At 37.4% G+C, this 12,275-nt stretch overlaps 1 pseudogene; it reads right to left on the bottom strand.

Moving 5' to 3' along the window:
- Positions 1-2,751: 2,751 nt before the first annotated feature.
- LOC102496613 (destrin pseudogene) lies at positions 2,752-3,255 on the bottom strand (annotated as a pseudogene).
- Positions 3,256-12,275: the final 9,020 nt, after the last annotated feature.

Raw genomic sequence — 12,275 nt, 5'->3', positions numbered from 1 at the left:
CAACAGAAAAATGATGGTATTAATAAGGACATTGTCTGAAGGTTTTGTTGATTCTTGGTATGGTTGGAGAACGTGACTTAAAACTTGTTACAAACTGCCAAGTTATCTAGTTTTATGGTCAAGAAGACCCTCTCCTATCTAACAAAAGGAGTGAGTCAAGACATTGATAATAGGTGAGGAGGTAAGTGGAAAAGTTATTGAGTCTATAAGATTGGGAAAAGAAAATCTAATACAGGAGTACTTAATGCATAACTTCAATCTTCTTGAGAAGCACAATTTATGTTGAAGTTGAAAATCTATATCTAAATTAGTAGGTATAGAATTGGCTTAGACTCTCAAGTTATGCATATGCTTTAAAAGTGAAGTGACACAGGGAAGGAAACTCATATATGCTCCCTATTATCCAATCATCTCACAGAACTTCACTGTTAATGGGAAGGTCTCTCATAGCCATGGAAAGAGAGGGGCTCTGTGTAGCCTTATCTGAATGTGACACTTTTCTGTCTTTGAAGAACTCACCTGGCTTGTCATTCCCAGAAGTATATCAGCATTCACCTCCTCAACAGACTTTCTGTTCTCTCTGCCACCTAATATTCTGAGGCCTAAAGAATATTTCCTCTGGGAAAATTCCAGAACTGGCAAGAATATGCAACAGCCAAGTCTCCACTAAAAATGATTACTTATGGGTCTTTGTTTTTGTTTGTTTGTTTTGCCTGGGGGCATGTGCACTTGCTGGAGAGACAAAAACAGAGAGAGAGGGAAAACAAGAAAACAATATCCATGGGAATGGTCATGCTGCAATCCCTTTTCCTCCATCACTCCCTCCTTTTAGGTTTTGGGGCATTCACTCACATGAATTGGCTATATTTTTCAAGCTGCTGAGTCCAAAATTTCAATTGTGTGGTCAGTCATGTGAGTTACAGCTGCCTTTATCAACAGTCCATGTGCTCGACCCTAGTTGATTTTCTTTTCTTTTCTTTTTGGAGAGGTTTTTGTAGAGCATGTGCACTCTCCAGAAAGACAGAGAGAGACTGAGAGACAGAAAGCGAGAAATTACCCCCAGGAGGGATGGCCACACTGCAATCACTTCTCTTCCATTCCCTTCTGGGGGTCTTGGGCACACATGCACACACACCTGGCTGACTTTAAGCCACCGGATCCGGGACTCAAACTGAGGTCAACTACATGGGAGTACAACGACATAGCCACTATGCCAACTGCTGATCCTCCCAGTTGATTTTTTTAGAAGGATTTCAATAGGAGCTGTATGCAGTCTTAAAAGTTACCTAATACTGGTGCTTTCAAAGCTAACATGATATAGTACAATAAAATTGGGATATGAGGTCAATTATTTTTTATTTAGAATCTTTGTTCTGATATTTCCTTATTCTCTGACATTAGTAAGCTACCCAAACCCTCTCAACCTAAGTTCTAATCAATTAAATGATGCCAAATAAGTATCCTCAAAAGAGCATTTAAATTTCTTAAACCACATGCAGCTGTGTCAAAAATACCTACTACTGTCTTTGAGTCATCACTAGTAATGAAGTATAAATATATTAGTTCATTTAACTCCCAAAAAGATCTTGTTTTAAGGTATACATTATTAGATGAAGAAGTTGCTGCACAGCAAAGGACACAGTAATTAGTGTGAATCTATAACCCTCAGAATGGGAGAATATTTTTGTAAAATATGCCTCAGACAAGGGACTGATAACCAGAATACACAGGGAACTCAAGTGGCTTACCCAAAAAACAATAACAACAAAAGTTTAAACCAATTAAAAGACAGGAAATGAGCTGAACAAAAATCTCTCGAAAAAAGATTTATGAACAGCCAAAAAGAATATGAGGAAATGCTCAACATCCCTCATCATAAGGGAGATGCAGATTAAAACCACAATGAGATACCACCTAGCCCCTGTCAGAATGGCAAAGGTTAAAATAACAGAAAGTGATAAGTGTTGGCGGGGTTGTGGTGAAAGGGGAACTCCCCTACACTGTTGGTGGAAATGTTAACTGTTTCAGTCACTGTGAAAAACAATATTGACGTTCCTCAAAGATCCACATATAGAACTACCATTTGATCCAGCAATCCCACTTCTGGCTGTCTACCCAAAGGACAGGAGAATGCTCAGTTGGAAAAGCGCTTGCATATCAATGTTTATTGCAGCATTATTCATGATTGCTAAGACATGGAACCAATATAAATGTCTACAAACAGATGAATGGATGGAAAAAGTGTGGCACATATACTCTATGGAATACTATTCAGTCATAAAAAAACAAGACCCTGATATTTGATAAAAAGTGGCTGAATATGGAAGACCTATTGCTGAGTAAAGCAAGTCAAGATATGAAAAAAAGTTATTGTACGTATCCATTTAATATATACCAACTATGCACACTTTATGGTAGAGATTGAAATATTGCAGGGCATGAAAGCAGTGAAAATAGTTATGGATACTAAGGACAGTATGGAACAGGGGGCAAGGAGGGGAGAGTATAGAGAAGGATAGCAAGAGAACAAATAGAGAGGCATGACATTAGTGAGACACAGAAATGGTTTATTACCTATTTTTTTAAACTTTAGACTTTAGATTTATTTAGGGCCATTTGCATGTGTTTATAGAATATGTAGCTACATCTAAAAGATGACAGTTCCCCTCAGTGAAACCCTGGACTAAATAATATTTGCTTTACTTATATAGCCAGAAGGTAACTTTTGATTTGTGGCACTGAATGATGAAACTACATGGGGCATCCTTTGAAAGCTACAGTTAGGGATCCACCTAGCTTCTCAGCAATACAAGCCTGATTGAGGTCTTCTGGCCCATTTGCTTGACATTCATGTTTTATGCTTTGAAATTTCTTTTTGATCCCATCCTTAGAGCTCGTGTAGATCATTTTACTTTTCAGAGGTGCTAGTTCTGGTGCCCACAAAAAAAAAAAAAAAATCAACCCTTCTTTTCTGGATTCCTTAGTTTCAAAGCTTGCATCATACAAAGCATAGCAGCAATCTCTTTCAGGAAGCATACCCACAAAATGCTTGAATGGATCGGTGATGGTTACACCAACATCTCCAACCAAGATCTCCTTGCCTTCTTCAACAATGATACACTTTTTATCTGCACTGAGACAAAAAATGACAGCCTTCTTTCTTTTCTTGATTTCTTCTGGTGTGGATCATTTCCTAACTTTTATGTCATAAAAAATACGACATACTTCATCAGCAACTTGCATTCTTGAGGCCATCTTCACGTGGCTGTGGCAGGACGCAGGGTAGGGAGCCGACCAACATGGAATCTGTGGAGCATCCTCTTCATGGAAGTGGGATGGAGAGACCAAGCCAATGATAATATGTATAGTATTCTCAACTGAACTCACCTGAAAAGTATTTCATGTTGTATAAATTCTGTTTACAAGCCATATGATATATAGTGATTAAATGTTTAAAAAAATGAGAATAAATAATAATAATAATAATCTGAAAAAAATAATGAAAAGGTATTTGATGATGTATGTAGTAATGTCTTTGTCTTGACTGATATGCATAGCAATCATGCTGGAAAAAGAAATGTAATACACTGTACAGATATATGTGATTAACTGTAATATAAAAATTATGATAATAATAAAATTAAATGTAAAAACAAGGGATTATTGAAAGAACTAATGTTAAAATGATTAACCCAAGGAAACTAATAAATTTATAGTCATCTTAAATTTAAACAAAAAAGTATAGATTATTAATTTAGTTTTACAAAGAAGGAAACTAAAGCATGGAGAAGTTAAGGATTTGATGACTATCACATAATTATTAAATGGACAAACAGAATTTGAATCTAAGTCTTTCCTCAAGTTTATATTGTTCTCCACTGATGATTTTTATTTTTATCATGATCTCCTCTAGTTCCTGAGCTTTACTATTATCTGGGACAGAGGGGTATGGAATACTTCAGCCTTAGCATTCAGAAACAATTTCCTTTCATTGGATCTAAAAAGTTATGCTCCAAGGCTGCCCTTAGTCTTTGATCCCAGCATTCCTTGCTTACTGCAAATTTTGACCAAGTGACTTGTATATCTGACTCACTTGAAAGTTGAAAGACTTCTCCTATAACTCATTCATTCTTCTGGAGTCTGTATAATCTTCTTAATTCCTATTGATTATTACTATCCCTCCCTACCATGCCCACAACATACCATAATGTATCATCTCTCAGGCCATTGGTGGAGTCTGGGCATAACTGAAAGAAAGCTCTAAAACACAGTGATGTTGGATGAGCTGTTTCTGGGGCCTCCCACACTAGTCAGATTTAATGCACAGAGGACAGTGCCTGCAGGAACCATACCCATTCTCTCCAACACTTAAAGATGGCATGTCCATGTAAAGTTATAGCTTGTGCTAGACTCAGTGAGCCATCAGTTCAATATCTCTCCTATTCTATCCTGACTGAACTGATCACTTGCTCAGCAACCTTTCTCCTTTATCTGTTCAAGGTCTGCTGTCATCAGTCAGGACTGGGTGAAATGCAGAATTTTTAGAACAAGTAAACAAGTTTGTGACTTTAGTAACCAGTGGGGATATGAATAACAATGCCTCAGCCAAGGTACTTCCCTGCATTTGATCAAGGCAGGCATCCACTCCCAAAGCAGACTGCTGAGACTGCTGGCCCAGGCTGCTGAATGCTTCCATTGGAGAGAAGATTGAGAAGCAAATAGAGGAAGAACTGCTGAGTTTGGATGTAACAGATGCTGATTTTATGTAAGTGCTCTATTATTTGTCAAAGGTTCTGTTTTCTCTGCTCAAACTGAAATTGGATACAAAAAATAAAATCTTTGCTTAAAAAATGTGTGTCTTTTTTTTTCTAAAAAGCATATTTCAAAACTTCATTCCAGGAAGTTCCTTTATGACTTGATGTAATTTGCTGCAGCTCAACATAAATGCTTCTAAACTTCCACAGGAAGCAGACCAGAAGATGTTAAAAATTAGGGAAGAAATGTGAAGAAAGAGAATGAAAGGGTGCCATCTCTTAACTTTCTAATTCTCTTATGCTATTTATTAGCCTCTACCCTGGTTGGAGTCGTTTATAATCATATCTCCCATATTAGCCTGTTAGCTTTTCAAGTATAGAGTCCATATCAGATCAATTCTTCTCGTAGCACCTCATGCAGTCTCTAGTATGGTAGGTTTAAAAGACAAAAGACAAATTATGAACGTGGCAAGCAAGGGCTATCAATGTTCATGCGATTTGTGTTTACCTTCCGTGATACAGAGACCTCAGCAGAGAACACTACTTGCCCAGGTCCTTTGTTTCCAAGTGTTCCTCCAATAAACCACTCTTGTGTTAAGATGCTGAAATGTGAGTGTAGATTTGCTACAGCTGCTACAGTAATCCTACTACAATGAGTACATAATTCAATTGATTCAAAGTAATTAAATGATTAATTAATTGATGGCTGACTAGCATTAATATCAGATATTAATCATCTCATTCTGATTTACTTAAGTAAAGAAATAAAGACAGGTTTATCAAGAAGCAGATGAAGTATAAGTTTCATCATCAGAATTTCCTTCCAAGATCCTGGGACATGCCCTTGCCACATGTTCAGGCTTGTGAATTTTTCAAAAAAATTTTTATTTTCTTTTTCATAGAAGTAGGCTCCTAAATTATAAAAGTCCACAGAAACTGGCTCTGTCCCTTGTCCAATGGATCCATTTAGAAAGAAAGAAAGAAAGAAAGAAAGAAAGAAAGAAAGAAAGAAAGAAAGAAAGAAAGAAAGAAAGAAAGAAAGAAAGAAAGAAAGAAAGAAACATGGTGGTATATTATAATGCATAAAATATGAAATTTGTATTTGTAATGCATAGAAAGTCAATCTCTTCCATTAAAGTTGACTCTTTGATTAATAAAAATGTCACACAATCTAAAGTAGCCTGCAATTTATTGTCACATTTTCTCTCATTACTTTTTCTATGATGCCTTATGCAGAAAGAATTGCCTCATTAATAACTTTGACCAATTGCTTTTGCAAGATGTTGATTATTTTTCCCTTTTGCATTTAACTGAGGTTAGACATGGAAGGGGGATGTCTTTTTTTGTAATAGTACTAGGTTAGTTTAATAACAAGTCAACTGTGGGAGTTTTAAACATTTCTATTACGCTTATCTGTGGACATAGATATACCCTGCATCATACCCAAATTAAACACACACACACACACACACACACACACACACACGTGCATGCTACACATGTTTACAGAATGCCTAGCAAAGTAAGGAAAAATTAGCCAAACAACTAATTTGATTCAATTAAACTTTCACATATTTAAAAATTTGGTGATTAATATCATAACAGGAGAGGAGTGGTTTAGAAATTAACCAACTCATGCCTTTAGGTGTAAGTTTGAGTTTCGAAGATGAGCATACACAGTGAAGTATTTGCCCATCTTCACCTCTAAACATTTGTGTCTTGTTCCTGAGAAGTTTTACTTACCAAATCTCTTATTTTTTTTAGTATTCAATTTGATTTGTCTCTTTATCTTTACTTAACTTCTTATAAACAAGCTACGAGAAGAAATTTAAAAAGCAAATTTGCCTTACTTAGACATAAGCTTTAGTGTTTTGTTACCATTTTATTGCATACTATTTTCTGACATCAGAATAAAAGAAACAATTACATTACTCTAATAATAAAAATTAATCTTGGAAAAGCAACATTCTCTCTACAGTTAATGATTTAGGTCAGCGCAACAAAAACCAAGTCAAGGAACTAAATATAAGAATAATGCTTGGTGTTTATAAGAAACCATTTGTGCAAACAGTTAGATGTACATAGCAAAAGTTGAAGATATCTCTATGGGTTTTGAACTAAAAAAGGACTCATAAAAACTCAGAAATATTCATAGATGCATATGCAGTTCACATTTAACAAGGAAGCTTTTTCCAGGAATTACACAGTGGTGTTACGTTATCCATACAAAGCAACATGGCAGCAGCTATAACTCGTTTTCATTCTAAAACACTTGCTTTAACAGCTGAACATTAAAACAATGAACTTGACACTGAAGAAACCACATTTATTAAGTTTCATTTTCAAGAAATTTCTAATAGCTACTATAGAACAAAGCATTTGAGTCGCCACATATATATGTCCATCCAAAGAGTAAAGGTCTTAAGTGCTCATGTCCACTAAGGTGCACCTCTATTACGATAGCACCATTATACAAAAGAACAGAAAATATTTTCTCTACAACTAATTTAGACCTTTTGCCTTTTAGCATAGGGCTGTCCAGCATTGTGTGATATTCAATTAACTTTAACCCCAAACATTTTTCTTCTTTATGTTGTTAAAAGATACTTCGACATACTAGTTTCCCTAATTTCTCTTGTCGCTATTAGTTGAATAAACTATTTGAGAGGACCACAGATGGTGTAGCAGTTACATTGCTAGATTCCCACATAGTTGACCATGATTTGAGTCCTGGACCTGGTGGTCTGGAAATCACACCAGACTCAAGTGCATGCATGCCCAAGATCCCAGGAGGAGAATGGAGGAGAAGAGATTGCGCGAAGGCCATTTCCTCTGGGAGTTGACTTCTCACTTTTACTCTCACTGTGTCTGTCTCCCCTCTCTATCCTTATGAGTGCATGCACCCTAAGGCAAAAACTTCTACAAACAAATAAATAGATAAATAAGTCATTTGATTGAGACCTTACATGTAAGTTGATTTTTTTTCCTCTTTCATTTAAAGTCTATTTATTTTCTTCCTCCATGGACAAGAACAGCAGAGAGATAGGCACCTCCAGCAGGATCCCCATGCCCTTGCTATCCCCAGTCCAGTCAGCCCCAGATCATAGGCATGTATGTGCTCAGCATATCCAGGGAGGTCTCCAGATGTGAACCTGACCCTCCCCCCACCATGGATCAACCTCACAGAGCACCACACCACTGTCATGCCACCATAAATTTTCCCTAACAATTTTTCCTAACCATCTGTTGGCAGAAGTCAGTTGATGAATGTTAACTCTAACATTAATAAGTGCTGGTGGCCTTTCACTGTCCCTAGCTCCTCCTCATCCCTGCAGCACAGAAATATGTCCATTGAGACAGCTAGATAGTGTTCATAAGCCCTCTTGTCTGTAACTGACATTTGTTCTGTGATCATGAGCTTAATACATGGTCGTAGGACCAGAGACACATATTTATCATAAAAGAAACTAGTGCTTTATGTAGGAGCTGTAAGTTTACTGATAAGTACAAGAAGAATAAAATAGCACCCAAGAGAAGAAAGGGAGGAAGAAAGATGAGCTAATAGTGGGCAGAACAGAAAAAACATCGTGGAGTACTCTAAAGAGCATTTCATCCAGCATCTAGGCTACAAGTGTATCCTCTTTATTTTCAAACTGCTCTTACCCCACCTTAACGACCTGCTACGTGGCCTTACAAATAGTTGGTATTTGGGCAATACCTTCCACCAGTAGGCTATGCAAACCACCTGTATTTTTCTTGCTTAGGACACGCAGTGAGAAAAAGGTTAATAAGAACTACACATGGTATAGGCTCTTCCTCCCTTCACCCTTCCGGTGGTTTTTCTTGGAGTCCCATCTTCACTGTGCCCAAACTTTGGTATTCGATTTCACCCCATTGGAGTGTCTCGAAAAAATTATTTATTTTATAGACCCTGAACCAAACCAGTGTTATTTTCAAACTGGAATCACAAGAGAAATATAAAAGCTAACTGCACGTAGAATAAATAAACATGGTATGGGAACATGAGAGCAGAACGCAGCAGCCTGACACAGGCGAGAGAAACAATCCAGCATAACAAATAGTAAGTTGTGCTTTGCCTGTGGCATTTTCTGGCTCCATCAATAATTATATAATACAACAGTCACTGATTTCTCAGCCCTGGATCAATAATGGGTTTCACATCCCCTCCAGAGCTGTTGTTGACCAAGGTGCTTGCTCAGACCCGCACCCTATTCATGGCAAAAAATCAATTCTTGCATAACTGCTTGTGTGCTTGGAATGTCAGCATCAGAGCAATGGAGAAATGTGGAGTTGAACAGTGCTACAGAATCCACGGATCTCTTAGCTGCCCCCCAAACCTACACAACTCAACCAGCAGCTTCACAGGAAGGTCCTTAACCCAAACAGCAGCAGCAGACACAAGTACGTACCACACTCAGGCCTGGAACAGACTACTGCAGGATGTCAGCATTTCATCTGCCCCATAATTAATATGTCCCCTTTCATCACAGATGAGCTGATAGAATTCTATATGCATAGTACAACAGGATGGTAGTGTCAAAATAACATTTGGGGTGAACCTCTGAGGTATGGTCCCAAAATAGTCCATCACATCTCATTATAAAAATATAATTTCCAAAATGTAAAGAGTCCCTATTTATTTATATATAGTGGCATATTTTTAAGTCTGAATATTCTCTAAAAAAAAAAATCTAAGTTTTGCATGTACAAGACAAAAAAAGAAAGAAAAAAACCCCAGAGATCTAGCAATCATCCTTTCAACCTGATAAGGCAGATGGCCAAACTTGATAATACAGATAAAGTAGATTTTTAAAACCAAATTACTCCATTTGGTTGTCTGCTTTGATTTAGTTAACTAGACAATGACTCTAATTCCTTTATACTAGTAAAGTTCCATAGTAGTGGTATATGAATGGGGACAAAATTGTGAAATAGTTTTCTCTTTTTATTTTTTTTTTTAGCTTTTATTAAACTCTCTTTTATAGGATCATGCTAATTGGATGCCATGAAACTGTCAGCAGAATGCATCATAGCATTAAGAGCCTTCATTTTGCAGTTTAAAATAATAAATGAATGAACATTGGGTGTGGTTTCACATGCTTGTCCTGTAATTGTAGCTAGTTGAGAATCTAGGGCAGGAAGATCACGACACAGTAAGAACCTGTCAAAAATATCTGTCTTGGACTCTGTATCTTTTTATCTCTTTCATAGGAATTAATTAATTAGTTAATAAAAACCAGGGAGAGTGAGTTGCCCAAGGGAGCAACTAGCAATTGCCAGCAATAGCTCCTACATGTTAATGGTTCACAACTCATACATTATCCACTATGCCAAACCACCTAAGAAGCTGATGACTAGTCTACTGGGTTCTAGAGAATATTCCCCTAAATTACACACCCTGCAATGGACCAAAAATTTATATATTGAAATATTAAACACAAAGGTGATGGCATTAGGGTGTGGGGCCTTTAGGAGATGATTAGATTATAGTCAAGGCCTTGTGAATGGAACCAATGCCCTTATTCAAGGAATCCTTGAGAGTCCTGTCACCCTCTTTCCTCTTTGTAAGGACACAGCAAAAAGATGGCTGACTAAAATCTAGGAAGGAAGCTCTTATCAGATGTAAATGTTTTGGTATCTTGATCTTGGCCTTCCTAGCTTCTAGAACTATGAGGAAAACATTGCTTAAACCCCCCAAACTATGTCATTGTGCTATAATAGCTCCTTCCCCTTCTTTAACAATATCTTAAATTTTTTCAGAATTTTTCTTAGGGAATATAGCCCAAAAAAGATGAGTCTGATAAATGTTTTCACCAAAACAGTATCTTCTCATGTTTTTTTCCCCTCACCTCCCCACCCCCATAATGTTTTCCTTCCTGTAGGTTTATTCCTACTTAGTTAAAGCAACTCCATTCTTTTAGTGGCTTGAACCAAAATCTTTGACCTCATGTTTGACTCTTCCCTTTTGTTTATGCCCCACATTTACTCCACTCATTAAATTCTGCCAGCTTGAGTTTCAGCATCAGACCATTTTTCATCACTTTCACTTTGGTCCAAGTTAGCATTATATTCATCTGGGTTAACAGCAACAGCTTTGTAACTACTTCCACTGGAGGGCATCATGGCCCCAACCTTTGCCACACTTATCCTCACACCCAGGTTATTCCTATCTAAATAGCTGAAATTATCCTTTCAAATCATAACATAGCACCTCTCTGCTTAAAATCCTGACAGATAGTGATTCTCCAACTCACTAAGAAAAATTAGCTTTGCCAGTTTTGTATAGAACTAAGGCTCTATACAATCCCATGGCTTTAATCCTGTCTATTCACTGCTGGCTGTGAGCCTGCCATATTGACTTCTGGTGTCCCTTGAATACTTCAGGCATGCTCTGGCCTCAGTATTTTTAAGATAGCTATCCTTCTATCAGGACCATTTTTTCTTTCGAATATACACATAGCCTATTCTCACACCTCCCTCAAGATGTTGCTTAAATGTTCATATTTCCTTCTTGTTTTTGAAAGATTTTTGTCATAAGGTGCATGTGCTTAATGAAGAGACAGAAAAAGACAATGAAACAATAAGAGAGAAAGTGAGAAACCCTAGGGTGGGGGGAGTTCACACCACAATCCCTTCTTTTTCATTCTCCTTCTGAGATTTTGGGCATTCATGCACTAAATCGTATCGTACTTGAGTTTCAAGCTGCCGAATCTTGGACTCAAACTGCAGTCAGCCATATGGGAGTCCAGTGTCTTATCCACCACGCTGACTGCTGGCCCTCACATTCCTTTTAATAAGTGAAATTGCTCCTCATCCCTACCCCAAGCATTTCCTTTTTTTTTTTTTTTTCATTATAGTTAACTTTAAATATATTAGAAAATTTAGTTTTCCTTTAGTGTATTTTCTGTCCTGTATCAGGATGTGAACTTTAAGGGGTGGGGAGGAAGAAGAGGAAGGCAAAACAATTTGCTTTGTTTACTGTCACAACTCCAATACCTGATATAGTAGCACATATCAAACTTTTATTAAAACTGATTGGATAAATTAACAATTACTAAGAAAAACGTCAGATTCCAGGTAGGGGATGAAACGGGGCCCAGTTTGGGCAAAGGAAGCCTTACTTGTGTCCTGTTCATCATCTCCAGAGGCACATTTTTTCTCACAGAATGCAGCAGATCTGTTTGAGCTATGCAAATCATCCGAGTAATCAGGTTTCTGGTCTAAAATAAATGTTGGAGATGATCTGATGCTAAATAATGTTGTTCAGGGGAAAAAAAATAAAAAAAGTCTGAGGAGTAGGCAGGGTGCTTGTTTTTCTGAAACTGCTGGCAATCCATCAATGACTCTCCTGTGCCACTGCCACCCAAAAAGCTTGAATGTGAAGTCAAGCAGGATTAAGAGAGGGAAACAGGAAGCCCAGTGAGGGACTTTCCACCTTCTCTTCATAATTCCCTCCAGGTCTGACGCCTTTACTTCCCTCACCTCTTTACTCCTTGCCAT

This window comes from Tupaia chinensis, unplaced genomic scaffold (assembly GCF_000334495.1).
Source record: "Tupaia chinensis unplaced genomic scaffold, TupChi_1.0 Scaffold000055_1, whole genome shotgun sequence".
In the NCBI taxonomy this organism is placed as follows: domain Eukaryota; kingdom Metazoa; phylum Chordata; class Mammalia; order Scandentia; family Tupaiidae; genus Tupaia; species Tupaia belangeri.
This window is presented reverse-complemented; position numbering and strand designations above follow the sequence as displayed.